Source organism: Bombus affinis, chromosome 5 (genome assembly GCF_024516045.1).
Source record: "Bombus affinis isolate iyBomAffi1 chromosome 5, iyBomAffi1.2, whole genome shotgun sequence".
Classification (NCBI taxonomy): domain Eukaryota; kingdom Metazoa; phylum Arthropoda; class Insecta; order Hymenoptera; family Apidae; genus Bombus; species Bombus affinis.
This window is the reverse complement of record NC_066348.1, coordinates 11859469-11887187: the sequence shown is the minus strand read 5'-3', so window position 1 is coordinate 11887187 and position 27719 is coordinate 11859469. Positions and strand designations below refer to the sequence as shown.

Genomic DNA, 27719 nt, shown 5'->3' with positions numbered 1-27719 from the left:
ACCATTATTAACTTCACTGCGTAATTATACGTTAATTAAATTTTAGAATACGCGTGTGTGATATACGTTGAGTTCTAACAAACTTCGAAAACGCATAAATCGTTCAAACTTTTTTATTTCCTTCTTTTCTTGTTTTTAATAGACTGCGTCAATTTCGTATACGAGGGAACATAAAATTTTTCAAAATTTCGTTACGTGATCGAAATCGGAGATTCCGAAAATTATTTGTAAAGCCTGGAGTGGAATTAACGGAATCGGATATTAAGAGATTTCATCAAAAAGAGAAATAAGAATATAAAAGGTCAAGACGAGAGGAGGAACATCCGCAAAGGAGAAGACGCGGATAATCACCCGATATATCCCGAAGAACATGGCCGTCTATAATAATTAGACTGTCAAGTGCATTCCTTCGATTTAGATAGTCTTTGTTCCACTTATTTCACTCAAGACGATCTATTTTCCATTCGATCGACAATTACGATTCCTTCGACTAACGATGGATACGCGGCTCAACTTTGGATCTTGTTATACTTGTTATTTGTTATTGACATTTCGATAAAAGCATCGGTAAAAACAAAGCTTTTCATCCTGCTCTTCGTTAAATGATAAATGTCGCTCGTTTCTCGAGTACTCGAATAAAACGATCGTCTTTCCGAAGAAATAATTAATTAGTTCAATCTATCGTCAGAATGTCCAATACGATTATTACATCGAAATTTACAAATTTCATTTACCAATAGACTTTATTTAATTACGTAGGATCTGAGGAGTAGCAGAACGAACGTGGAAACAAACTTTAAGAAGAACGAAACGCATCCAAGTGGACTTAGACGTTGTATCTATGGCAACTAAGTGATTGCGGATTTTGTCATTAGATGGTATTGACAAAATCCGCAATCGCTTAGTTGCCAAGCCAATATCTATTTTATTTGCGTCTGACTTATGATCGATCTTCTTTCCTGTCGACCATCTCTTCAAGTAAATCCAGCGTAGGATGAAATTATAATTTTACTAGAATGACGAAGAACGGTACAACGATTTAACAAGTATTAACATTTATAACGACAATAAGTATCAACAGCGACAAGCTCAAAGTTCAGCTAATCGAATCATACTAAACAGATCAAGTGGTTATGATATTACTACAACACGGACAAGGTATATGTACCATCTGAAAGCACGGTCAATTAACCTCTTGTTAGTCAACATGCAGTTTACGTGAGTCAACTTGCATTAATTGTATTCGTGAGTCTAATACGGATATATCTCGATTAACAAGATCAGGTCAGGCAAAATTCGACGATACAAAACGGTTAACAATGTACTTTAACGTGGCTCCTCCACAGACGTGATCAAAATTTCTTGAAAATTAAACGCGAGATTCTTTCTGTTTTTTAAATATAACGAAAATTTAATTAAACGGAAAAATCTGCTGTCCAATTCAGAAAGCTTTATGAATTTCCAGAGTTCCTCTTACGGAGTCATCTACCGTCTATTCCAGGTATAACACGAGTCCGTGTGCCGGTCAACGATAATTACAAGTTTCATTTAGATTGAAAGTAATTAAAAATTCCGTTAGTCTGGACGTCCACGATCGTATGTCACTCGCGTTTCGTTTTTACGATTAGTTGGAAAGGCAAGCATACGATACGTTGATAATTTTCTTTGTTGAGAAGATGAAATATTCAAAATGTTATTTAAGATTCTATGGTTGCTGGTCTAAAATCTTTTCTGGTTGCAACAAAGAAAACAGATACGACTGGTTTTAATGCCACGGGTCACGGTCGTGTATAATTACATACATAAATTCTCATATCAAAGAAAGTTATAACAGCGGCGAAAAAACCGGGCGAACTTTCATCGTTTGAAAATCTACGGCGCGATTAAACGTCGAATTAATTCTAAGAAAGGATCTTCCGTTTCGTCATCGAGGAATTTCCAATGAACGATTCGACGTTGAGCGTTTTCGCGTTCGCTGCTTGGCTAAGCGCGTTCCTCTGTTTCTAAATGGCAGAGACGTTCACCGGTTCATCGTTTCGTTTAAAAGTTTATTCAGCAATTCGGTTATAACAATTGCATCGCGCATTACCAGGATCCAAATTGAATTTGCGCCGAGGCTGCAAGCTGCACAGCCACCGCCGGCATCGGACAATTAAATGGATCGCGAACGAGCTCGAGCTCCAACTTGGCACTCGGACAACGTCGCCGTGTAAAACCGATGCTTTTCGTAACTCCTTTCGCAACGGTCAAGAAGAACGACGTTGAGAAAGAAAAGGAAGGAAAAGGGAGGAGAAGCAACTGGAGCCACGGCGCTGCACGAAGGATAAAATTCCAACGCGGAAACGAGCCGGCAGTCGCATTAAAAATTTCAACAATACTTTCTCTCCACCGACTACCACCGCCACCGGGCAACTTTATAGACGAGTACGATGTTTCTTTTCCAGCTACTGTCTAACTTTCATAAAGTACAGGCTGATCTTAAACTACAAGAGTGGTAAAATTTCAAAAGACGTATTAAGGTATTCCCCGCATAACGCGCCACTCCTTCGCTTTCACACAGCTCGAGAATCGAGAAAATCGCAGTCCCATATTTTGCAGTCGCTGATCTGCCTTTTAGAATTGTCGAATATTCGAATTTTTAATAAACTCTAATTCCTGGAGTATCAACCTCTCTTCGCACTCGAAGGTTTCTTTTGATACAGACAACATATACATCTGGTAAAATGTGGGTGATCTTTTTTGCAAGTGATATACATAAAAATCATACATAAATTAACGGAGCTCGGGAAACGAGGATCACCTAACGTCAATACGCGATACTTCTGCTTAATTATTTATTGTTTTAATAAACGTATTTCTCTTGGTTATGAAAAATATAGTGTGTTTTTGTCAAGTTTTGTTTGACTTTTTTTTTATACTATTTTCTCGTATAACACATGGGATACTTGCGTGTTTAAAGCGAGAGAAAAAGAGATGAAACGAACCTTCTTTAAAAAATCGTAGACACGTTCATACCGAACTGTACTGTAACTGTACTGTAACCCCATAAATCGTTCGATGGGATGAAAAAATCTAAAGTCGAATACACTGGCGTATTTCTACACCAAACACCGTGTTAGAATCGACTTATAAACCTTACCGTGTGCTTACATATTCTTACCTTTATGTACGCATAAAAATACACTGAACTGATATAAAATTTCAACGATACTTTTCTCTTGCTTCTTCATAATGACATTGTATCCTGGTGCTCGGTAATATCGTTTTCCCGTCGGAAACATAACGCGCGATTTTTTTCTCGAGGAAAACGAGCAGCACGTGCCCGTGCATTTTTCCTTACATCCTTAAACGCACCACTATTTTCATGCTAACACAGAAAGCGGATGCTACGTATGACGTATAAAGCGTCTCGTTTGCGAATAAAAAATTTTAACGATCGCTCGCCGTTCGTGCATCGTGAAAACCGTCATTTTTCGCGTTTTACTTCATATCCCGTGACGTTAGTGTCTTTATCTTCCATTTTACTAGAATGTTTCAAACATTTTATCGCGCATTTTCCTACGATGTTCTTGCGTTTGATCAAAAAACCAACAACTACCTGTATATATACATCTTTTAATTAACATTCGAACGAAATAAAATCGAATAACACCAATGCGAAATATAAACTTCCAAAAAGCTCGTCGTTTACTTCCAAATTTTTCCATATATCGACCAGCGAAATTCTCATCGAACGACGCAGCTCCGCGTCTTAACGTCTTGAAGCTCGTGTCCGTGCAAGACCCGGCACTCACCTTTTGTACTAATAAACGCACACAATCACGCTTCCATATTTATGGGACGCTTTCATTCGCTTGACACCCGGCGTTTTGCATCTTATTGCGTCGAAAGACGAGTAAGAGATAGATTTATATATATATAAAAAAAAAAGAAATAGATGTTACTACGCAGTCAAGACACAATTCCACGGAGAAGAATCGTACAATTTTTGGCCAGTTAGGCAGAAGGAAATTGCACGTTGAGAGATCGACGTTGCTAGCTAGGTCAACGTCCTACATCGTATCGTTATAGAGCGTAAATACTCTATAACAGATAGAGACGAGCAAGTTATTTTTTATTCACTATACTATCAGATGTCGGTGAACTAGTTGGAAGCCCGACGGACCAGAAGAGCCCAAGTTTGCCACGAATACGGTCACGGTGTAACCACTGCCCGAGTCACGATCTCGGTGGTACTTCCTTTTTGAACGAACGACACGTCGGAAGCAGGTCAGAATTTTTTACAATCTCACCCTCTTTGGCACGCGCGCGCACCGCCAAGTAATATCGTCTCGCGGTAACATTCGCCGTGCCACGGCAAAAATACACTCAACGGGTAAAAGCAGCGCGCGCGGTCTACGCGAAACCCCGAAGAGATCTTAGCTTCGTTTAACCAGCCGTTCCAATCCGCATAAAGCAAGAACCGTTGGAAAGCGAAGAGAGAAGGACAACGTTGTGTAACAAAGGAAATAGATCGATTCGCGGTTCGTTTTCGCATTTGAGTTTCGCGAATGTGGAACAACTTTAGATGAGAGGAAGCAAGGTTGAAAGTTTCTCTCGACTTTCATCTTTCACTACGCCCGAGAAAGAAACTTAAGAAATTCATGGGAAATAGCATCCGGTTTAAATTAGATTTCCAACATCACGTTTAACAAAACAACGGAACTCCGTTTCAATCGACAATATTAAGCAAATGTTTGCTATTTATAAATGCGCCCCTTTGTCTCGATGAATTATTCAACTGATTAATTAAACGTTAATTATTTAACCGATTATCGGTTCTCCTTTCTGTTTAATTTAGGGTTTACATATCCGTTAGACTTGCAGCCACGGGCGGAAATCGCGTTCTGCATATTCTGTTAATTTTGGCGCGGCTCACTGTTTACAGGCTACGAATTAATAAACCAGAATACCTCCTTTTTCACCGTTGATTTCCATTCTCATTTTTCTTTCGTACGCGCGTATTAATTATACTTCCTAATGATACACCTATACGAAGATACGACCTTCGTTCGCGATTTTCTACTGAAAAATATGAAAATAGACGGCTGCAGGGTCAAACATAACGTTGGAACGTAACGCGATCAACGACCTCGCGGAGCGGCGGAATAGCAAATTTAATTTGGAAGTCCACGTTCAGGTATTCTTTCGTACGACGCAAAACATGATAAATTACCATGATATTCAAACCGGTTCTTTCCAACGAATATTCCAGGTTTCCGCATAGGTGGCCTGTGCAAATGAGCCAGCCGGATGATAACAAGAGCAAACGCACAAAGAAGCGCGCGACAGCGAAGGACGAGCAGGGCCAAACGGAAGAAGTACGAGGAGGCTGTGGAAACGTGGATTCCAAGGTCCCTGGTTCCCGTAGGTTTCACCCTCGGCCCAGTTCCCAGGTATCCGCACAGACATCCGACCGCAAAACCGAAGTTCCGTGGCTTTATGCAAATTCACGCGCAACTTTTAACATTTACACTGGCTGACTTTCTTGTTAGATATTTCGTGTCGGCGGGAAACCGCGACAAGGATGGAAAAGCAGCAAATACTCGTCTCACGTCCTACCAACGGCCTTAGCCGCTCGTTTCGTACGTTCCTCTCAGCCTTGAACGTTTGTTTTCCAAACCGAATTCGGCGCACGTGACGGGTCGACCAAGCGTTACCTATATATTTGCAACAACTGGAGCTTTCTACGAGAAACAATAGGAACTCGCTAAGATCGATAACGATCCTGGCGTCGATTCGATTTCAATGTTCAACCAATTATCGGCTTATCGTCATCCTGGTTTCGTAACGCTTTTATATTGTTACTCTTCGAAAAATTCTTCGCCTGCTATTTCTGACAGTTTGGAATAGCTTTCGTCGCGACGACTATATTTGCAACAATCCAACTGGAGATTCCAACTGGACATTCTTTAGTCATCGTTAGGCGGCGGATTAATTTTTATTAACTTTTGCGTCTATGAGAAACCGAAGAATGGAAAAATGCATAAATTGCGTGAGGCACGAAAATATGTAAAATATCCATACTCGTTATAATATTCGCTAAATGAGAGAGATTCAGGCCTTGGTCCTACCCCTTCTTAAGGGTCCTACTCTTTCGTAAAAATACGAATTTCTATTAACATCGGCAATCTAGTTATCGTGACACGCTTCAAGTATTACCTCGAATCGATATAATAAATAGAGCGTTCTTTTCGTAGATTTTAATACAGTGCTCGACAAATTCAAATGTTCTTTCTTCGTTAGGTATTGAGATTACCTTTTCTTATGCTCGTAATTCGCGATAGCGAGGTTTTAATATTCTGAAACTTCTCTCGTACTTGTTTTCTTCGTTCGTAGGCAAATCGGCGAGTATCAATGACGATTCTTGCCAAGTTAACGACGAATATTCCAACGTGTACTTTTTGTTTGTTTTAAAATTACGAGAAATCTTGGAGGCGTTTCGTTTCGAAACGCCAGAGATATTTAGGGACCAGATACGTGCTTCGTGTGCTTTACGCGTTAAGTATTTCTGAATTCGTAGTTGTTTCTAAACTGGTTGAAACTACGTTATGTTCGATATAGCGTATACGTGAAAACTTCGTTGCACTATGATACATATAGCAATTGGCTACAACGACTTATTATGTAACAATAAGAGTATTCCAACGTATTTTGCTACAGCATGCGACGTACAAAAATGTATTTTCTAATAATAAGCCGAGTTAACGACAAGGAACTTTCAAGTCATTAAGGCAAAGCTATTAAAGTACATGCGCACGTATGAGACTTTAGCAAGATGAGAATAACCTTATTCCTCGGATACAAACTTTCATCTAGCTTACGTAACTTTTAATTTTTAAACATGCTACGATATACTGGATATAAAACGATGCTTCGAGAAACAATTACGATCGCAGAATTATTAACCATTATATCGTGTATAATTAAAAAATGCTCGTACAAACTCTTTCCTAGTCATTTGCGTCATTTACAGTGGTCATAAAATGTAACTTGTACCGTTCTTTTTATTACAGCATTCGCAAATTTCGTATCATTTAATATATTAGTCATAAAAATTTTAGATTTTATGAAACTGAAATGTGGAGCCTGATAAAGAAACGCTTCGTTGAAAGATAAGAGTTTATGCGAATATCTTTCGTAGAAATTATGTAATTGTTACTATATTGTTGTTATTAGTACGTGAATCAATCACGTGTTCCCTATTGTAATATCTACCATACGGGGAGTATACATATTAATCAATAAGTAAATAATTATATGCAAAATCTACACGAAACGACGTTCTTCAATTTTGCAACATGGCTGTTACAACGCACCATCGTCTTAACGTACATTGAAAGGCTTAATAATTTTATAGCTGCTATTTAAACGGAACAGTTAGTTCTTCATGACGCGACTGTAACGAAATGTTAGCTCCGAGTTAAGGATTTATATTTAATAGTATAGTAGATTTACAATAGTATAGTAGACTTATAGCAGTTGAAGTTGATCGAAAGTTAGCGTGTCAGCCGATTATTTGCAACAATATTCGACGTCGAACGCAAGAAAGTTAATTGCAACGGGATGAACGGCAAGCTGGCGCAGAATTTCATTTCATCGTCTGGCAATTGCAAAAAGTACGAGGACTGAAACAGCTTAAAAAGTGAATTAATACCTTAATAATTGTGGGAAGTTTCAACGCGCAAGGATTTCGAACTTAAATTTTCCTGACCACTCCGACGCGCGGTACTTTAATCCAGTTAGGCGCTTGGGAACTTATTTAACCATTTTATAACTTTCCTGTCAATATTATTACGATCGTGACAAAAGAAGATTATTTAACGCGTAACGAGAGCGGTTCGTGCGAGAAGGTTCTTTTCAAGAGAAAAATTGTTGAAAGAAGCAATTACGACGACGATAGAGAGACACGAACAATAATAATTTAGCTGCTAGATTGGCATGCGCGACAATCACGAGTAGCTACGTCACGATGAATATTCTAGTTTCGTTTTCCGCTCGTTTCAACTCGATTCCCAAAATTTCGTTATTCTTATTGCATCAGAAACGTAAGGTGTAGGGCGTCATAGAATTACAAAAAAAATTATTCTGTAGCCAATTCTGCTAAAAAAAAGATCGTAGCTTCAGGGGTTAATAACCGCATTCGCGTTATTCGTTTCAATGTTACATGCCGTTCGCTGCGAGCCAGCTTACGCACGATGGAATTTCAAACGTAACACGGAACGTAACGATATTTCAGCGACGCTGCCGGATTCATTTCTTGAATGAAAATAAAGAACAAAGCCACCGTTTCGCTTTATCATTCAGGTGACGCTGTGCTTCTCTCTTTCACTCATCCTCTCTCACTTATGCCTCTTCCCTTCTTTTTTTCTTTTTTTTTCTCATAGGTTCATCCTTTATTCCAATCACAGGCAGCCGCACACGCGTCCCAGTTCTTTTCTCCGCTATTCAACGTTCCTTCGATTCGGGCGAAATGTTTCAGAAGCAATTTTCCTCTGATGCACGAAATCACGGTTCGTTTGAAGCACCGCGCAACGTGTAATCAAGCATAGCCCGATCGCGCTTAATTAATACTTGTTTCGAATGTTTCCAACCCTACTATGACGTAGCTTCCGGATAAAGGTTGAAATTTTGCCAGGCCCTTCGCCTTACTTTTCCCATTTTTCCAACCGATCTTTACGCTTACTTCGTCCTAGTTCGGAATTTTTCGTTTAACTCAAACGCGCTTAAAACGATCCCTTTGACCGACTTGCGCGGTTGTTCCTCGCATTGGGTTGGCAACTAAGCGATTGCGGATTTCACCATTAGGTGGTATTGACAAAATCCGCAATTACTTAGTTACCAACCTAATAATTAAAGTGCGGATTTTTACGCATTTATGGGAAAGGTACGGAAAAGGTACACAGAATGTACACTATGGAAAATGATGTATGAACTATGCAAATTACGTACTTTCCACGATATTTGATAAATAAAATAAATATCTACCCAGGTTACATTTTTTGATTGTGTTTTATGAAACTATGAATTCGCATAAATAGACTAGGTACCTCGCTTTCGACCTTAAACGTATGCCAGGGAAAAAACCGTTTTATTAATCTTAAACTTTAATTTTCTTCGATATCCCTTTGGTAACAAAGAGGAGTATTGCATCGGACGATATTAGCGTGGAAAAAGTTGAAGGATATACGGAACCCATACATCGTCGTTTATGAATGGCAAATCAGAATTTAATAAAAAATACTGGCGATTGCACACAGCGCAACGATGATTCTACTCTAAAAATCGTGAAATATTTATACAAAAGGATCGAGAACGAAACAAATATTTCTGCATCTCTAACAACTTGTAATTGTTTTAATTTATCGCTCGTTGTATTTGTTACGCTAAAAGATAAATTAATCTATTTTCCCCTGTGTTTCCATGCAGTGAATATATCAAAATCACAGGGGAAAATCGCACGATAAATCACGTTTTACATTTTTCTACAGGCAAGCAATTTTAAAATTTGATAAGCAATCGGCCGATCTTACGATCTTACCGAGATCGTGTTTTTCTTCTATTTGTGTCTTTACAATTCGCGAAAACACGCTTCAGACATCTCGAGCGTGCGGTAATTCTCTAGCGTGCGGGACTAAAATAATTCATCCGCGATCCGCACCTTGCACGTAACTTGCCGCAATTAAAAAGGAAGGTGAGAAAGAAGCGCGGGAAGCTGCAAACGTTCGAAGGATCGCGGTGATACGAAAAAAGCCGTGAGAATGGGAACCGATATCGCTAGGCGAGGCAACGACGAACAGCAAATAACGAACCGCTTCTTGCACACGAGTCAAAGTTGCGGAGAAAAAACGTGTGACAAGAAAAAGATTCGCGAAAGTTGCGGGGAAAAACGCGTGACAAGAAAGAGATTGGTGAAAGTTGCTGGCGTATTTCGGTTGCCCAGAATGGCGAGAAGAAGCGCTCGTAACGTGCATGGGCCGACGCGTGCGAGTAGAAAAATCTGAGAAATAAAGTTCCGAGGGAACGACCAGTTCGCTGGACGTGCAGCTACGCTTTTTGCACGGTACAGCGCACGAGAGGGATGAAACCGAGAAAAACTTGCCTATCCCCGCGAAATAATACCGGCGAGAATATCTCTGTCTGGATGAACGAATTATGCTTAAGCAAAAAAATTCATCGACCCCGTCTTGCCTCGTTTTAACAAGTAGATAGCTGCGTTTCAAAAAGCTGCTGCTTCTTCCCTCTCGGAATATATGGAATATTTTGGTGAAAATTCGGTTCCACCTTTTGATATCCGCTTATTAGATTCTGTGCATCTCTATGAATTTATGGGCGATTTTAAGGCGCAAAAATTCACATCTATCCTAACGTTTAGTAGAGAAAATAAATGGCTGCTTGCGCTCTATCGCTCTATGCGGCTTTATAAATCTGCAATCGTTAAATCTTTATATATCTGCAGTCATTCAGCGAACATTAACGGAGGCGCGATATTTCTGGATTCTAAATCGTAAAAATTACCAAAATTTCTTTATAGGCGGGTCTAAAGACATAGGATTAAAGTACGCAAATAAAAGATAATTCAAACGAAAGAGGCTTCTCCGTTGGCGCCTCTTGAACATTTAAGAAGGAAGAATTGCCCTAAACTAAAGAATCAACAGCTTTGCATCGACGAGTCTCGGTGGAACTTTGATAGAATTTTCATAGAATTTTCATGGAATTTGCAAATTGATTATCACCTGCCATCGTGTCTATCGTTACAAAATCAAACGTCAAAGTGGAGAAAGATAGAGATCGAATGAAACGAGAGTCAGTAGGACGGGAATGGGACGTAAACGACTGTGTAGAAAGTATCGGGAGAAGGAAGCGTAGACGGAGGTCGAGTGATCGGAATAAAAAGATACGATCGTCGAAAAGCATCGATGCATACGAGTGCAGGGTCACGTCGATTGGTTGGCGTACCAGTGGCAAATGTCCTGCGGAATAATGTCGCTGAAGGCGTTCGCTTTATTCTCGATAGATAGTCGGATATGGAATCCGATCGCGATGCAAAAAGCTCAAAGTTCAAACAATGCGACGAATTACAAACGCCGTTGTGTCGAGAAGAAAGATCCAATAAGATCGTCAAACGAACGAATGATTCGAAAAAATATGATACCACTGGGAAAAACAACGCTGTTAGTCGAACGGTAAATACAGCAATCACAGAGAAAAATACACGGTTGATCGATAGAAAAGACGCCCCTTTTTAACGAGACAATGCTGCAAACTCGCGTATCGCTGAAATACCAGCAAAAAGTCTCGAATCGCGGTTGAAATCGCACTCACTCAACGAATACGACATAATTCCGCTATACGAGTACCATTGGACAGAGTTTGTTAACGATAAACGTCGTTTAATCCTCTGTCGTGGCAACACAGAATACTATTTTAGAACTTGCATGCAGTCAATCACGAAAAGTTGACATACGCCTATCGAATTTTGTGTGCCTGACTTACCAAAGAAACTAAAAACACGCTTGGGTGCAGTATTATCTATTTTTACGTATGACTAGGATTAAATATCGATGTATTTCTAAAAGGAATTTAGAACAACATTTAACACAGAGAAATGTCTGGATTCACATCGGAAATTACGACACTTTTCATCTTTTTTAACGTCAAGGAGATGTTACAGTCGAACCTCTATAACTCGAGAACCTTTGTAAGACTACAATTCTGTACATTCCCTTCCGCTCCGCTAGGAGAATCTCCAGAAGTCGAAATAAAACTTACTCCGACTGGAATTATTTGTCACGTGTCCAGAGGCATTATTTTACCTCTGTAACTCGAATTTAGAATAGCCAGACCTCTACGAGACGGACTTTTATCGCCATTGCCTCTGCAACTCGAATCGAAGTTATATCAGCTTTGTCGCAAGATGTGAAAAATCGAACACTCCATATTTTTTCCTTTCTTCCGACTCTTAGAATTGTCCCTGATAACGTAAGACGATACAAGACGTGTATCCACTTTCTTGTCCTTCGACAACGTGCATATTCAAAGCTAATCGTTTCTCATAAAGCGAACGCATAATTGTCGTTATCCCGGGGTCTTTAACTTTCACGTTTATGCTCCTGTGTACGTTATTTACGCACTTATGTACTTGAAACGAGTTCTAAAAGCAACCTGGAAATACTAACAGTTTCTGGAAAGTGAATATAATCGCGCACAAAGTCTCCGTACGTCGAATTTTCGTTCGTTAAACCTCTTTTCCTGGGAAATTTCGATAAGTCGAGAGCTCCGTAACTCGAAGATTTTCGCTTCACCCTCGAGGTTCGACGGTATTTTTATGATTTCACGTAGACATAACAGGCGTATATAATATTTTATATCTTTCTAGTCGTTTCCTCCTAACAAAGGTGAAAGCGAATAAACTGTGCTACGTTTCAACGACATAGCGTCCTAATGTGTCAACGAAATTCGTACAACCAACGTTCTAATTACGACGTTTTATATTTGAAGGCTACGCGTACATCTTTGTGACCGATCTGTGTAACAAGTACGACGTTGCGCAAATCGAATCTGCGATAGAAAGGACGGTACTTCTCGTTCTCTTCTCTCGTCCTCCTCAATTTAGGCAAGTACAACGCGTCACGTATAAAGCTGCAAAAATGTTCCAAGGAGCTAAAAAATACAACGACGACGCGTTAAAAAAAAGAGGAAGAAAGAAGAAACAAGGAACAAACAAGAAATCAAAGACGAACGAAGTTAACTTTTTATTTCCCGACGCTTCCAAACTTTTCCCTCTTTGCTTTGCTTTCACGCGTTGCTTTCGTTGGGAAAGTTCTTTTTTTTTTTTGCTCTTAAAAAATTGAACGTCGCGCCGTGTCATCGTAGAACCGTCGTTTGCCTGTCGTATTTCTCCGCGAATATAATAGAAAGGCGGGCGTCATTAACGCGTTCCCCTTCGTCTTTTGCGTCGTGCAAATGTACAGAGTGGAATATATTCGAGATTTTTCAGGAAACTGCAGAGAGAAAGCTCCGAACCCGAGGTTTGGCGTAAACGGCAACAAATAAAGTTTGACATGGAAAGGACGGGAGTTGAAGTTAAAGTCAGGCAAGCCGCTTACAGCTGAACGGTTTAAAAGACTGCGGCAAAAGGCTCTGCACTTTTATCGTAGGCGAAGGGGCAGATATAGCTGAACGCTTGGTAGGCGTTATAAATCGAGCTTGGGCGTGAAATTACCAGTCCCGTGAATGAGAAACAGTTTTCGCGATCAAGTTGCTGCTAATAGGTCAGACGGAATTTTAATTAAACCGTTGTCGCGTCACGCCGTTCTTACGACGGTGAATATTTTGTACAACCAGTTTACACCGCACTTTTTCTTTCTTTCCGTTCGAACAAACGTCGTTGGAAAAGGAACCGACGGGACGAAACTAAATATTTTAACAGTTTTAAGGCAGCCACGACACGAAAGAAATGCGTAGCGACGCGCCAATCGATCCTCTGTATTGTATTATATCGCCATTTATTTCTACAACTTCTTCCCCTTAAACGCAAACATCAGCTTCCTTTTACCAGAAATACAGAAAACAAGTTGGAAGATTCTTCGAATTGAATTTTTGCGAAGAAAATTTCACGGTAGTTTAATTTGAGAAACGAACGCAACTTGGAACGTTTCGCGCGGGAACGAAACGAAATGCATTTCCTATCGAATGGGTCGGAAATTGTCGACAAATATCTAAAAGATAGCCAAGATGTAAGGCAGAGTCTCGGTGGACACTCCCTCTGTCCATAAAATCGTGTCGTAAAAGTCGATAACGATCGTTCTCAGCGACTTCACTGCAACCTGGCATTGCATGATTATAAAACTCGATAATTACGCTTTGTAATTACTGTTACGATCATTCCGCGAGTTGCTTCGTTTCGATGTCAGTTAATTTTCATTGAACAACGAAGAATCCCGCGGTATATCTGTATACAGAGTGTCCTGTTTTTACGCATGAACGCGTACGGATCGAAAGGGACACGATGCTAGAGAAACGATGGAAAAAGCTAACGAAATAACAAGGATGAAAGTATCGAGGTTGATGAGGACGCGTCATTTAATTTATCCTTCTCTTTACGTTTTTCAATGATGAATGAAAATTCTATTTCGTCAACGACGAACGATACGCTATTCCAGAATACACGTTACAACAGCGACATAGACAATGCAAAGTTTCTACGACAGAGAACGACAAACACGCAACGTGGAACAAACGCGTTATCTTGCCTCATCGAAGCTTTTAATATGCAAACTGTGAACTGTAACATCATACTGCTTGATGCGCATGCATTACCGACTCATTCGCTATTGCTTTCCAATGAATAAATACCAGTTCATCTATCCCCGTTTCTCTGTACGTACATACGAACCGACTACGCAATTCCAACGCGTTCTCCTGTCTATTTTTGAAAGTTTATTATGCAATGTTTGCTTTCGATACGATCCACGGTACGATCTTCGACGAAAATTACGTCAGACGTAACGATTCGCGGATGCGGTTCGCTTTGCAACAACGGGAACGTGTTTTTTCGCAAAACACGCCGCAACTTCATTTGGCGATACTCTGTAATCTGTGAAATTTTTTATAGAAATATTTACTTTACTTTACTGTGAGTCTTTGTTAACTCGAGCCGATTATAAACGTGGACGTTGTAATATATGGACGAGGGAACAGAAGGTTGAAAATGCGGGAATTTTACGTATTAAAATTACACTGAATCGTTGAAATATTCCTACCATCTTTTTCTCGATCGTCAACTTCGAACGATTCCTATCGTTCCAGAATACGAATTTCAAAATTTTCAACGATAAAAATTCCTTCGATGATGAGATAAGTTTGCTTATTTCAAACATACAGGCGCGCACAAAAGAGAGTTCAAAGTTGCCAGCGATTTACTCGTATGTATGCACATATGTATTAGTAACATTTGTACTAGATATTTTTCACCGCGTTGTCGACGGTCTATTCCGGCGTATATAGTATTCGTTGCTTATTCATCGCTCTTGTCAAATACAATCCCGTTTCGTAAATCCACGGTATTTTGCTATTACTATAGTATTGCTATACCACTTGCGTTGAACACTTTGAATGCCACGCCGAAATCACATGTTTCGCTGAGGATGCCACAGTGTTTTGGCACAGTGTACCGTTAGATGCAAGATTTGTTCTCATTTCTTTTTATTCGTGTTCTGATAAAAATGTTTAACTGTTCGGTGGGGCACTTTTTATTTCAACGTATCTTCTATTTATCGGTTATATTCAAAATACCCTAATTGTCAATTTTCATTCAATTTTTACAATTGTAAGAAGTTGAAGCGCTCCGGTCACCAATGACCATCATGGCGTTACGTTTCGTTTCGTTCGCTGCTGCATTTGTATTGACTTGGCAACTAAGTGATTGCGGATTTTGACAATACCACCTAATGACAAAATCCGCAATCACTTAGTTGCCGGCCCAATGCATCGTCGCTAGTAAGAATTTGCAAATGAAGATCGTAACCGAAAATATCGATCTTTCGAATATCGAGGACGTAAAAGAGTTGCGTATTTCCAGGGCTCGCTGTACATGTCGAAGTAAAGTCGAAGACGACGCGACCAATCGGAAATTCGTCATCGTGAAAATGCTAGCCAAGAGCGGATCTTCGAAAATCAATCTTATCTGGTTCTTTCGTTAAACCCGTGCCACTGAGGCTGAGTCGATAGACGACGACTCGTAGGTAGGAAGTTGGGAAAAAACGAAAGCAAGAAGATGTACGACGACGGTCATTATCAGCAGCCGAATCGTTCCAATTCGAGGCTGCTCCTTGCCAACGAATGTTTCGTGGAGAAATTCGGCCTGGCTGACTGTCTAGCTACTCTCGTTTCTCCTGTCTTTCGGGGATTCATCGCGAATCGCAGGAAAGGAAAAAGCGAGAGGGCAAAGAGAGAGTAACTGCGGAGGACAAGAAAGAAAGGGTGTTCTTGAAACCAAGTTAATTCTTCTGCGAAGCGTGATTGGCCTGGATACGAGCCACCATCTAAATGTCACGTTTCTACCGGCTACAATTCCACGACAAGAATTGCCAAACATCGGCCACTGGCCATCGTCGGCAATAATGACCCAATTTCGAATATTTCGATCGTTTACGACGAATAGGCCGAGCGAACCAGCTACACAAACGCGAAAACAATCCACTTTTACGGACCATAATATCTTTAGGATACAAGATTATCCCAAGTTTACGATACGGACAGCGTATCGGCTATTTTCGAGAAGTTGGAATTTTTCCACATTGCACGTTACAAAGTTTACAACTCGGACCACGTCGACAACTTAATTAGTTTTTTGAGCGCTCGACGGGCCCGCTCGATAAATTTCGACACCAGATGAGAACTCAACGATGGAGCACCGGACGATGTCGTTAACGGGACGTTACGCTACGATCAGATACGCACGTGACGCGCCACTTGCGAGATGCTCACGACGTTTCGACAGTCGCACAATTCGACGGATACAGATTCCCACCTGGTAGAAAACATTAAAGAAAACACACCCCTTAGACTGACACCTAGAACGTAAGCACCAGATACTCAGAGAACGAGACGCGCTTCGAAATAAGCATTGAACAAAATCACGATCGTGTTAGAACTCTTTAATCGACCTTGAGCGTTGATATCGTTCAATGTTCGCAAACTCACCGAACAGTTACAAATTGATCATCAACTGAAGGAGAGATCGTGACATAATACGAATGTCTGTAGGATGGGACGGTTAAAGATGCAGAACACGCCGCGATAAACACGGAGCTATTCTACTTTGAGCCTAACTCCTCCATCGATTTGCCTTCGTCGTCGTATCCTTGCATCTAAGTTGGGATCGTCGGAAACCAATCCAACTACTCTCGATGATATATTTATAGTAACCGATTTGCAGTCTACTCGTAGAATACTTTCCACTGTCGGGTGGATCTGTTTTTTTTTTTTTTTTTATCGTTGTATATTAGGTCGCCGGAAAAGTTTCTTTAAATTTTATAAAGAAATAATGGATGCATAACATTTCCTGTTTTATATTATTTTATCGAATTACGTATGATCCATTTCGTTCTATCAAACTAAAGACCACAACGTTCGACAGATTAGGTTTTATGTTTGTATAAAGATGCATTTTGGTGTAAAAGACGTCTGTAAAAGAAAGGCACTTTCCGGACAACCTAATACTTACAGTCGGACTCGATAAGCGCAAACCAATTCAACTAGTCGGCAAAAGTATCGTTTAAACGTAGGTAGGCGGACTACAATTTAAAATTGTACCGTGATCAACGAACATGTGATAAGTAAAACGGTCTGTGAAGTAACAGTTTAATTTCTAATGACAAAGGGAATGTTTAATAGAACCTTTCGTTTCTGGAAATTTCACGATCGCGTTGACATTTTTAAATTGCTTTCGTTATTCCGGAGCACCGAAGGCGTAATGGAGTTGTACCGCTGAAAAGAAAAAGGTGACAAATACGTATTTCAAAAATGATTCAAACTGTAATTATCCACTTCAACTTCTCTGTTTAACGTAGAAAGGGTATTACGAACGTCAAAATAGTATAATTACTCGAGCAACTCGACGATTGAAGTTAAATAATATTTTTACTGAAAGAAGCAAGCGAAACTTTCGAGAGCAGATAAAAAGCACGATATTAATAATAGAAATGTAATACGCGTCGTTATGATGGCGATATGAACCAGGGAGAAACACGAAATTGTATGAGAATTCATTACGTTTAAGTACATACTTTGCCCTTTATTACTTTCACTTCTTCGTGTCGCTGTGTTTTGAAACGTAATCAGCTTACGCCAGTGAAATGTAATTACCATTGCGGTTCAGCGTTGTAATTACAATTTTGATTATAATTTTAACATTTCCATTGAATGTATGTTATTGTGCCTATTTTATTTTCACGTAAACAGTTTTATCGATGTAACCGTTTTTAAGAGTATCCCAATTCCTTCATTTTTCTGCTTTAAGAACGTTAACTGATCATTTTATCCGACCCATCTTGATTTACATAAACAAACTGGTATCACGTCGTATAATAATCTATTTGAGGAAACGTTTTAACAAATAGGGAATTAGATCTGCAAAATTATTAAACTGGAGCGTCCGATATTTTTACATTTGAAAGGAAATTGAAAGAGGATAAAGCGTTCTTAAGGGCACGTTTCTTTTTTTGTCATTTCTGTTCACCGAGCCGCTCATTACTTTGAAAATGATGGAACGATTCTTATAGTTCAAGGATGTAGATCCAATCAAGTAACTTTAATTAATTTAGAAGAAATATTTTTCAAGTTTGGCATTATCCAGATAGCTCGTGACAGTTTTATACCAATCGATCAAGGCCGTCTCTTTAACCTACTAAATTATAGACAAGATCTAAATCGTCGCGATTTCACTTATCTGTTTAAAATATACGCAAATGTTTAACGAATCATTCTCGATACTAATCTGCGATTTATAATCGCTATTAAACGTTTCGTTCCTAATATTGTCTGTCAATATTAAAATACTAAAATTACAATGAAATACATGGAATCAGGGACACTTCGACACTTTACTTTTATTTCTTACATACTCCTGCAGTACATAAATCATTTGATAAAGAATCGAAATTAACATTCACATCTTTGTAACCGAGTCGTATTCAGCGGAATTTCATCGACACGTGTTTCCACTGCCAAACTTTCCACTGTCCAATTATTTTTGTCCTCGATGGTATATGTAATCGATAAAATAATTCTCTGCTAAATGTCCTTCGGACGTTTATCGATCTATAAGGAATACGCACGAGGATACCGTGCGATTTGTCAGTAAAAATATCCAGAAGTTGTTAAACAGGGTGGAAAAGATCACTGAATACCATCGCCAGATTCCAGAACTGATGTAATATTCAGTAGGTTGCGCGTTGAATGTACGATTCCCGTAATTTCTCCCGCGATTTCATACAATTACCGTCCGCAACTGAAGCGTTAGTCCACGAAAGTATCACGAAGAAGATTGCTACGTCACTAGGGGATTTGAATCGATTGTTTCGGCTTAGTACGTACTTCTACTGGACGAGCTCGCTAGAAAACCAACAGTTTCATGGACGTGATTTCCCTCTACCACATAATCTAAGAAAAGAACGGCAACGTCTTTTCTTTTTCTCCGGCTGTAAGGATATTTCTCCATTTTAATATCACAGTGTAAGAAGGGGTACGGACCGCTGGGAAAATAAGTACGTGCTATCGGTACAAATACGAAACCGCCGAACCTTTCCAAGGCAAGTTGCAATTTTTCAAAAGGAGAATTCTTTTTACGAGAAGGAAATATTAAGAAATTACGTCGATTTTTGTCTACCTTTCGTACTATGATGTCGATATTTATCTCCAATATATATACACTCGTTGTATTTACTAAAATTAACGAACCGATCCATCTCTTTAACTCTATACGGATAACTAACCACTAAACTCTCTACAATTTATCACACGAATCAAACAAGGATGTACGAGAACTATGTTCAGAAAGTTTTAGTAGCTTGTTAACCATTCACTTTCACAGGCTACTTATGACTTAATGAACGGTATTTAACTACTGCAACGTGGTATTAGTACAGTAGATATGAGGAGAAGTAAATACGATTTCCTCAACTTCTCACGGGGCAAACTTTAATTACGCTGTTTTATAATTTCGGTCGTTTACGGCTTCAATTGATTTAATAGGAAATTCAATTTTGTTTAATAGAATTGTCTAACGCGGCCGTTCTATTATTCGAACAGCGTGTTTCCTACTAAAATTCTACACACGACACGCAGAGATTGTGGACTTTTATGCAATTTCATATTTTTATGGGCAGAACTAAAAGATGGATCTATATATTCTTGCATCTTTCAATTTATTGCAAATGCAGAAAAATCCGCAATCTATCGATAAATATAGAGCGTTCATTTTTTTCTATTGAACGACACGTATTCAGAATGCTTCGGTGAAATTACAGGGAATGCCAGATAATATTGCGATAAAGCTACCATAATACGATTCAAACTCGATAAAAGTTGTAACGATCAAGTACATTCATCGAACAAAATTATTCTGCAAAACATTTTAAATATGTGTTGATGGGGTTGGTGATTAAGTTCCTACGATCCATCGAACGATTTCCGACGAACTATTAATCGAACTTCGGTTTATACGTTATATCTTTTGTTTTATTTCTTTTTTTTTTTACTTTTAATCGCTCGCCCAGTTCAATTTCTGCCTCGTATTATATTTGTAATCGGTGAAGAAAGAAATTGAACGATCGATAAATAATAAACTCACCCTCTCTCGGTGCACTGAATGCCTGCAGTCCTCGCATTAAGGCCGGCTAGTCAAGGTCCATGCAAGCTGATTTTTATACCCAGAAATCTGTAATCACGCACAGAAACAAACTGATTAGCCTTGCGCCGCAGTGAACTTTTCGTGATGAATATTTCACTTCTTCGTTAACATTCAAGTCACGACAAATGATAGCACTAACTATCCTTTGTCCATAAATTACATTATACAGCGCGCCCTGCGAGAGCTCTATCACCTATACAAATATTTCTTTAATTTCTACCGATATGACAAATATTGGATACATTCATTGCGCATTTATCATGGCTAACGAAGCTATTTGAACTCTTTATGAATGTTTTGAAATTTTATTGGCACTATAGTGACTGTCGGTAAATTATATTGGTAAAATTTTTAACGATTTTGATGTATTTTGTAGAGATCACAAAAATAAAAACAAGCAATCATCCATAATATCGTTGAATGTCGTTATTCAATTGGAGTATCGTTCAATATCTTTAACAGTTATTATATAAAGCAATTATTCATACTATATATTAATTCTTTACTTAAATACAAGTTCGCAATAAATATCTTGTAACTTCTACATATACATATTGTCAGATTGTGGTCAAATTTTGCCATAATAGCAGCCACATAAGTGTTTTATGTAATACACAAGATATACACGTAAAGATTTACTATGGTAGGCGTACAAATACCTTCGTAAATAACTGGATATGCGTCCCGAATTGTTTTGACGATTATTTACCTAAAGATATTCGTATTCGTATTCCTCGATACTATCGTCAAACACGATTATCTCGATACGTAAACCATTGTTTACGAAAATAATGATAGTTGAACGCGTAATAATAACGATGTTATAACAATACAGAAATAACCTTACTCACTTGAAAATTAACGATTCCTGTGAAAAAACAGCTTTGACAAACGTTATGTGACGTTTACAGAAACGTTTATAGAACCAGCCACTTTTCATTGCACGATAATTCAAGACACTGTACGGTTTCTTAAGGAATTCCACCATGTTCCGATGCTCACTGCTATTATTAATATACTGGTAGAAAATGAAGGGAAAACACGATATATTTTGATGATTATTAATGATATTTCGACAGACACAACACTTAGGTTATTCAATGTGAAAACGCGCCACGCGTTGTTATAAGGAAGAATGCAATATTTTACCGCACGAGGCGCTGCGAACCGACGCGCCCATAAAGGGCGCGAAAATCAAAATGTTATCTCCACTACGTGCATTGTTATCTAACGTGGTCCAAATTTGAAACGTTTACTAATAAAGAAAAATGATTAGATGACATATTTGTAGTTTGTTGGAATTAATTTTCAGGTCTACCCTGATAAAGCGAAACGAAACGCCAGAACAAAGCGAAACGTATTGCGTAATAAAAATTCAATTGACTCAAAAATATAATCTCATTCAAAAGTCTCAAGACTCCATTTCTACGCCTTTGTTTGCTAAATCTTCTACTTTTAGTGAAACTTTACCATCTGATGTAAACTGTAAACTTTAAATTGCACGCATGTTTTAAAAATTCGCTAATATATTAGTAGGTTATACTTTCTTCCTCATATAAATATCTTTTCTTGATATTCCTAGTCTGTTTTTATTCGCTATTAAATGTTTTACGATCGCTCGATCGAAGATCCGAACAGCATATCGATACACGCGTGTCGATGGGACCCACAAATAGACCTCCGATGCTATTCTCCCGAAACCAGGCATTCTCAACCAAATTCGCCTCTTTGTATTCAAAAACATAAAATAACTTCAACATTCTTCTTTTTATTACAAATTCTCTTTGTATATTGGTATTCAACATATCACAAAGGTTTGCACTGTGTACCTTTTAGATTTTGAATCAACTTGCATAAAGATGGGACAACATGCTCTGCTCACTGAGCGACAAGACACACAACGACATACATACAACCGACGAGAGTTTATGACGAACGCGTTACAGTGAAAGCGGAAAAGAAACGCGATGAGAAAGAGAGCAACTCTAAAAGAAGAATCGTGCGAGAATTTTCTCCATCTGCATCGGGTATCGTCATAAACGTTCTTAATATTATAACAGAAGAGAAAAGTCCAACGAGAAAAAGTGGTTCTGACGATGTTACGGGAACGTTTAACGTGGAAGAGATTAACCTCGTAAATCTCCGCAAACGGCGTTCCCTTTTATTAAACCGACAGACTTTTCGGCTACATGAATTGTCAAACGAGCGTCTCATTGTATTTGTCTGTGAAACGTGAACTCGTTGGTCCACGAAAATCGACTTGGCTTTTACCGTCGTGTTATTAAATTATATTTTACCGACGAAAATCGTAAAAGTTCTTAGATTGTGAGCTTTCGCTTATAAGTAAAGTATTATTGGATAACGTATTTGTGATTCTTCGGGTTTCAATCGTGTTAACATGTAACCGGAAGAAGAAACATTTTCCTATAAGGAAATGAACAGTTTCATGGTAAAAATATTCACGAAGCGCAACGTACCATTAAAAACACGATCGAGACGTAAAGAATCATAAATATGTCTTTGTAAACTATCCAGCTTGGCTTTATAATGTGTTTTAGGGTACAGCAAGTAATATCATAGTCTAAACAGTATGTACATATGTTTGATGTTACGCGTCGTGTTGCGAAAGTGCATATGTCAAATACCTGATATACACTGTATAATACCCGTATAACTCGACGCCAAGCCATCAGTAATTCGAAATATGCGACTCGGTGGTACACTCGAGGAATGCATACACGGTGGAATCGGTGATTACGCGCGCAGCGAAGCCAAGTACCTCGAGATATCACAAAGTAAGTAGCTCAAAGTACTCAAACTACAAATCCTGCATAGACGAATCCTACATATCCTTCTTAGACGAACTCTATAAAGTTCAAGTAATACGTTCGAAGACTGCGGAACGGGAGTGATTCTTTAAAAAATTGTAACTTAACGGAACACAGAGAGAGATTGAAAAACAGATTAGAAAAAATAAACGAAGATCAAAATATAATACATTACAGCAACATAGTCATAGTTTGACTTATTCGATTGTCCGGTCATCTCGTAATTAATTATAATATTTCGCATGATCGAGCTGCGGTGATTCTAAGGTAGCAAATAGTTCGAACGAAGCGCGCAACAATTTTGAAACCGGTTGATAGCCGAATTTTGTCGCAGATCGATCGAAATTCCAGACGATTAACGAGAGGCCACGTTACGAGTAAATTGAACAATGTCGATGCTATTTATCCGCCATCAGGGATTCCCGGTTTCATTAGGTCTGTATTGGCCCTGGCTAAAGTTATACGTTTAACCGCTCTATCTTTCCTGGCGAACGAATGAAACGACCTTAACGAGAAACTTGGATCACGCCATGTCTCGTTTTCTACTCGCGGCTTTCTATTAATTCCACAGGTTTATCTACTTTCTGTTATCCGATTAATTCGCGAGGCAATTACGTGTTTCTCCCCGCGCTATTTAAAAACCATCGATATATTGGATAAAATCTAATAAACTAAATTAATTGTATATCACGTTTGATACAGAGAATGTTCGTGTAACGATCGCTTACGATTTCTTAGACACTTCCGATATTGTACTAAAACTAACAGGAAAAAATTGTTGTTTAAAATTGTATATTTTATTTTTGTGTACGAAATGGAACGTAAATTTCAAGCGAGTATCAGAGAATCAAAGAATGCGATATACTGTAAATCTGGAACTTCGCCTAAACCTGCGAGAAAGGGACTGTGTAAAAATAAATAAATAAATAAAATACCAAATCGATAACAGAGTTATCTGAGAAAGAAGTAAGATGGAGTAAGAAGAAAAATCTTTCTTTTTTATTAAAATTTTACCCATTAGACCACGTAATATCCGTTTCAAACATGTTTACGGGATATTCGATATTTTCACATCTGAAACAGTGTAAAAAACACTCATTCATCGGTGGAACTATCAAAAACCAAACAATTTTCGATAGGAAGTTTCTCGATAGCCGGTCGATGGTAGTAACGCGTAGAACACTTAAAGGGTTTTAATAAAAATGTAGAATGTTACTGCAGCAACAGCAACAGAATTTTTGTACATTTGACAATATCCTGCTAGCGAGTTATATTTTACTTCTACAATGTCTATGAAAGCGTCATCGAACCGGTAACCTACATCGCGCAATTTACAATTTCAACGCAAATAAACCGTAACCGAAAGCGATTACGTATTCGTATTTTACGTGTTAGTAAAACATCTATGTACTTATACCGCAGCAATCATTAGCAACACGAGAATACGATGCAGATTTTTAATTTCGGACGAGTTCTGGGACACGTAGCTTCGCTATGTGATTATTTAAAATTGCACGCTTCAGAAAAAGCACGAGGCTAACACGGATCATGCTTTATGAAAAATACGCATGTAATGCTACATTTTATGCGAGCTATATTTTACAAGATTTTCAGCTGTTATTCAGCAACGGCTATGGCGGTACATCGTGCAGTAAGCTAATCCGTAAAATACGTTGCTCGTTACTTCGTAATGCATAAATTACAATTTCCACAGAAGCATTGATTACTGTTATTATCCAAAGTTTCAGATTGTATAATTTAAGTTGTAACTCAATTAGTAGACATGATTTTAATATCGTTCGACTTCAAAATGAGATAACAGCTAATCGTGTTAAATATCGAAGTACGATTATATTAGGTTGTTGCATAATAAACGTCGATTTTCGACGAGACCTTGCTTCCAGCTAATTTCCCCGCAGAATAGAAAGCGATGTTTGCAACGATCTCCGAAACTGTAGAAAGCTCGGAGCCTTTTTTCGAAAGCAAAGTATCGTACGTCGCGCGTGTGTAAATAAAAATCGACGTCGTACGTCGACCTAAAAGGTTTCTGGAAAATGTACATTTATACGTTCTCTCTCCTCCATCGCAAAAAGTAAAAGGAAGAAAAAAAAACCTTGTGTAAAAAAAAAATAACCCGCGCTCAAAAATAGAAGGAAAAATGTTTCATGCGCAAACGAAATTTTCATGAAACAGAAATTCGTATGTAGCCATCGTACGTATTTCCAAAGCGTGCGTGCCTTTTGACGATCATCCCGAATCAACGTCCAAAGATAGTCAAAGGAGAACTGTCTTTCTTAAAATTTCACTTCGTACGCTGGTCGTCGTTAATTTTCTTTCGAAGCACTGCAAAGCGGCTAAGTATACGCGTACGTTACATTGCCTTGTAAAATTATGCGTAAACTCGGTTAGAAATATCTCGTAAGTTGTCATTACGTATGCGTTGTACGATAGAAGTCCATTTGTCCAAACTCGGCTTATTCAAACAAATTTTGCTACAGTACCTGCTTTACCGAACATGTTGCCGAGCTCTCACCATCCAGGCCCACACTGCACCATGCACCAGTTATGCGAACTTGTTTCGTTGTACTCGATGCACAAGAACGTTCACTCTATACATGCTAACTTCTATGAATATTTGCTCAGCTGCCGAAGACGTGTTTACCACGGCGATATATTAATACGAAACGAATATTTTACTTGAAAACTTGAAGCATTGGTCGTTATACGTGCAAGGAAACGACGATTTCCATTCGATAAAATTGCGGGTAAGCACGAATTTTAATATTTTTGAAGAAAGATCGATGCATTCGTTTCGATCTTCGTTACAAATTACGGATCGACACGTTTAAGAAAGTAATCAGTCGCATGGCGAAATTCAACGTCCGATCGATTTTATGGCATTCTGTATCGTGAGAAGCAACACGCACGAACAGATTAATTGAAATCCAGTAATACGAACATCAGCTCTTGTTATCCGAAGGGACAGAGGTGGAAGAGAGAATCAGCGAACTCCTGTTATCCAAGACATCTTGTTATTCGAATAGGTTTGCCCTTCCACGATTTCGGATAAACAGAGTCTTATTTTACGATAACTTAGCATAAGCGACATAATATGTACTTGATATGTGGCAGGCATCGCTGAAGTCTAATCGTAGGGGATCTGTCTTTACGACAAACGGCCATATAGGCCAAAATTCTGATTTCCAGGCACGTCCGATAGTATCCATTGATTCCCTGAATCTACACCCGAACGATATACAACATCGTACGATAACGACAGCCTTGACACAACTTCCATTTCATGTTCGACCTCTTCGAACAGAATTCTCCCCTCTCTATAGGGTGTCTATCATATCCGGACGAAGCTACGTTCTTATCACGAGCTACGTCCCTATCTGCTCTTAAAGTTATATTCCAACTTTGTGACTCTAGCGCAGTTTTCAACAAACTTTTTATGAATTTTTATGAATACGATTGAGGAAACGGAAACTAAAACAGAGATTTCTCGCTGATCTACTTTCTATCTACTTTACAAATATTATCGATGCGTAGTTTACTACATTATATATTTTTTAGCGTATTACGACCTCTCTGTGTCTTCTGTCTTTCAATTTCCCATAAATGCATAAAAATCAGTCCAGTTATATGTCACGCTCTGCGCACAAGGAACTGTCCTGGTTGATACTGATAAATTCATCGAGCACCCCTTCGCAAGATTGGCATTATTTATACGACGACCAGATACGTATTACAGGCGATCTTGATAGACGTAAACTACACGTCCGGTCCGTGAATAACTCTCTCGATCCCCTAGTCAAGCAAAGTTCCGATCATTCGGTTTCGCGGTCATTTCACGGGGATACAGCCTAACGTCGTTACCAGGGAAGGTGTCAGAAGCTGTCAGAGGCATTTCGATCGGATCGAAGGTTGAACGTATAACTAGCGCCAAGCTGGCTCTGAAGTAACGCTCAAGGGATGCCGGCAGCTCCTCTAAAGATCCATTGTGGCTGTAGATGCGGAAGATTGGAAAAGGTTGTATGCACAATTTCGTTGAGGAAAGGGGTCAAGGGTGATTAAGGGACCCTCGCGTGTGCTATGAAATCGAGGTCAATGGAATTCACCTCGTCCACCTGTGTCGACGTGAAACCTCCAAGTACACCACTCCTTAGACGCTTAAAAAATCTAACGTCTTCGTCTTTATCTTCTAATATCTCGATCGCCAATAGCCTCGATTCGCACGGCAACGTCTTTCGTTATTCTTTCAACGTACATACGGGTTGGCTATTGCTCGATCGGTATCAAGCTCGCGATTGCGTCGAGACGATGGCGTTACGTGACGCAACTTGACGTTTTCGTACGTTTAGTTGTTCCGGGAGATTTCCAGGGTGAAATTAAATGTTGCAAGACGATTCTTGTCAGTGAAACACGACAGTTTT

General features: G+C 39.0%; 2 protein-coding genes across 6 annotated transcripts in view; both read right to left on the bottom strand.

The window, feature by feature from the left end:
• The window catches only part of LOC126916704 (rotatin), a 237586-nt gene that overhangs the window by 103602 nt on the left and 106265 nt on the right, over positions 1–27719 (bottom strand). The window lies entirely within an intron of this gene.
• Positions 1–27719, bottom strand: part of LOC126916720 (heparan sulfate glucosamine 3-O-sulfotransferase 5) — a 147828-nt gene that overhangs the window by 57936 nt on the left and 62173 nt on the right. For 4 of the 5 annotated variants that reach the window (XM_050722797.1, XM_050722794.1, XM_050722796.1 and 1 more), the window contains one exon: positions 20396–20482. The gene's annotated coding sequence lies outside the window, so the exon portion shown is untranslated. Of the gene's footprint in view, positions 1–20395; positions 20483–21306; positions 21911–27719 lie in introns of those variants that run through there. The other variant, XM_050722795.1, reaches the window with a different exon arrangement.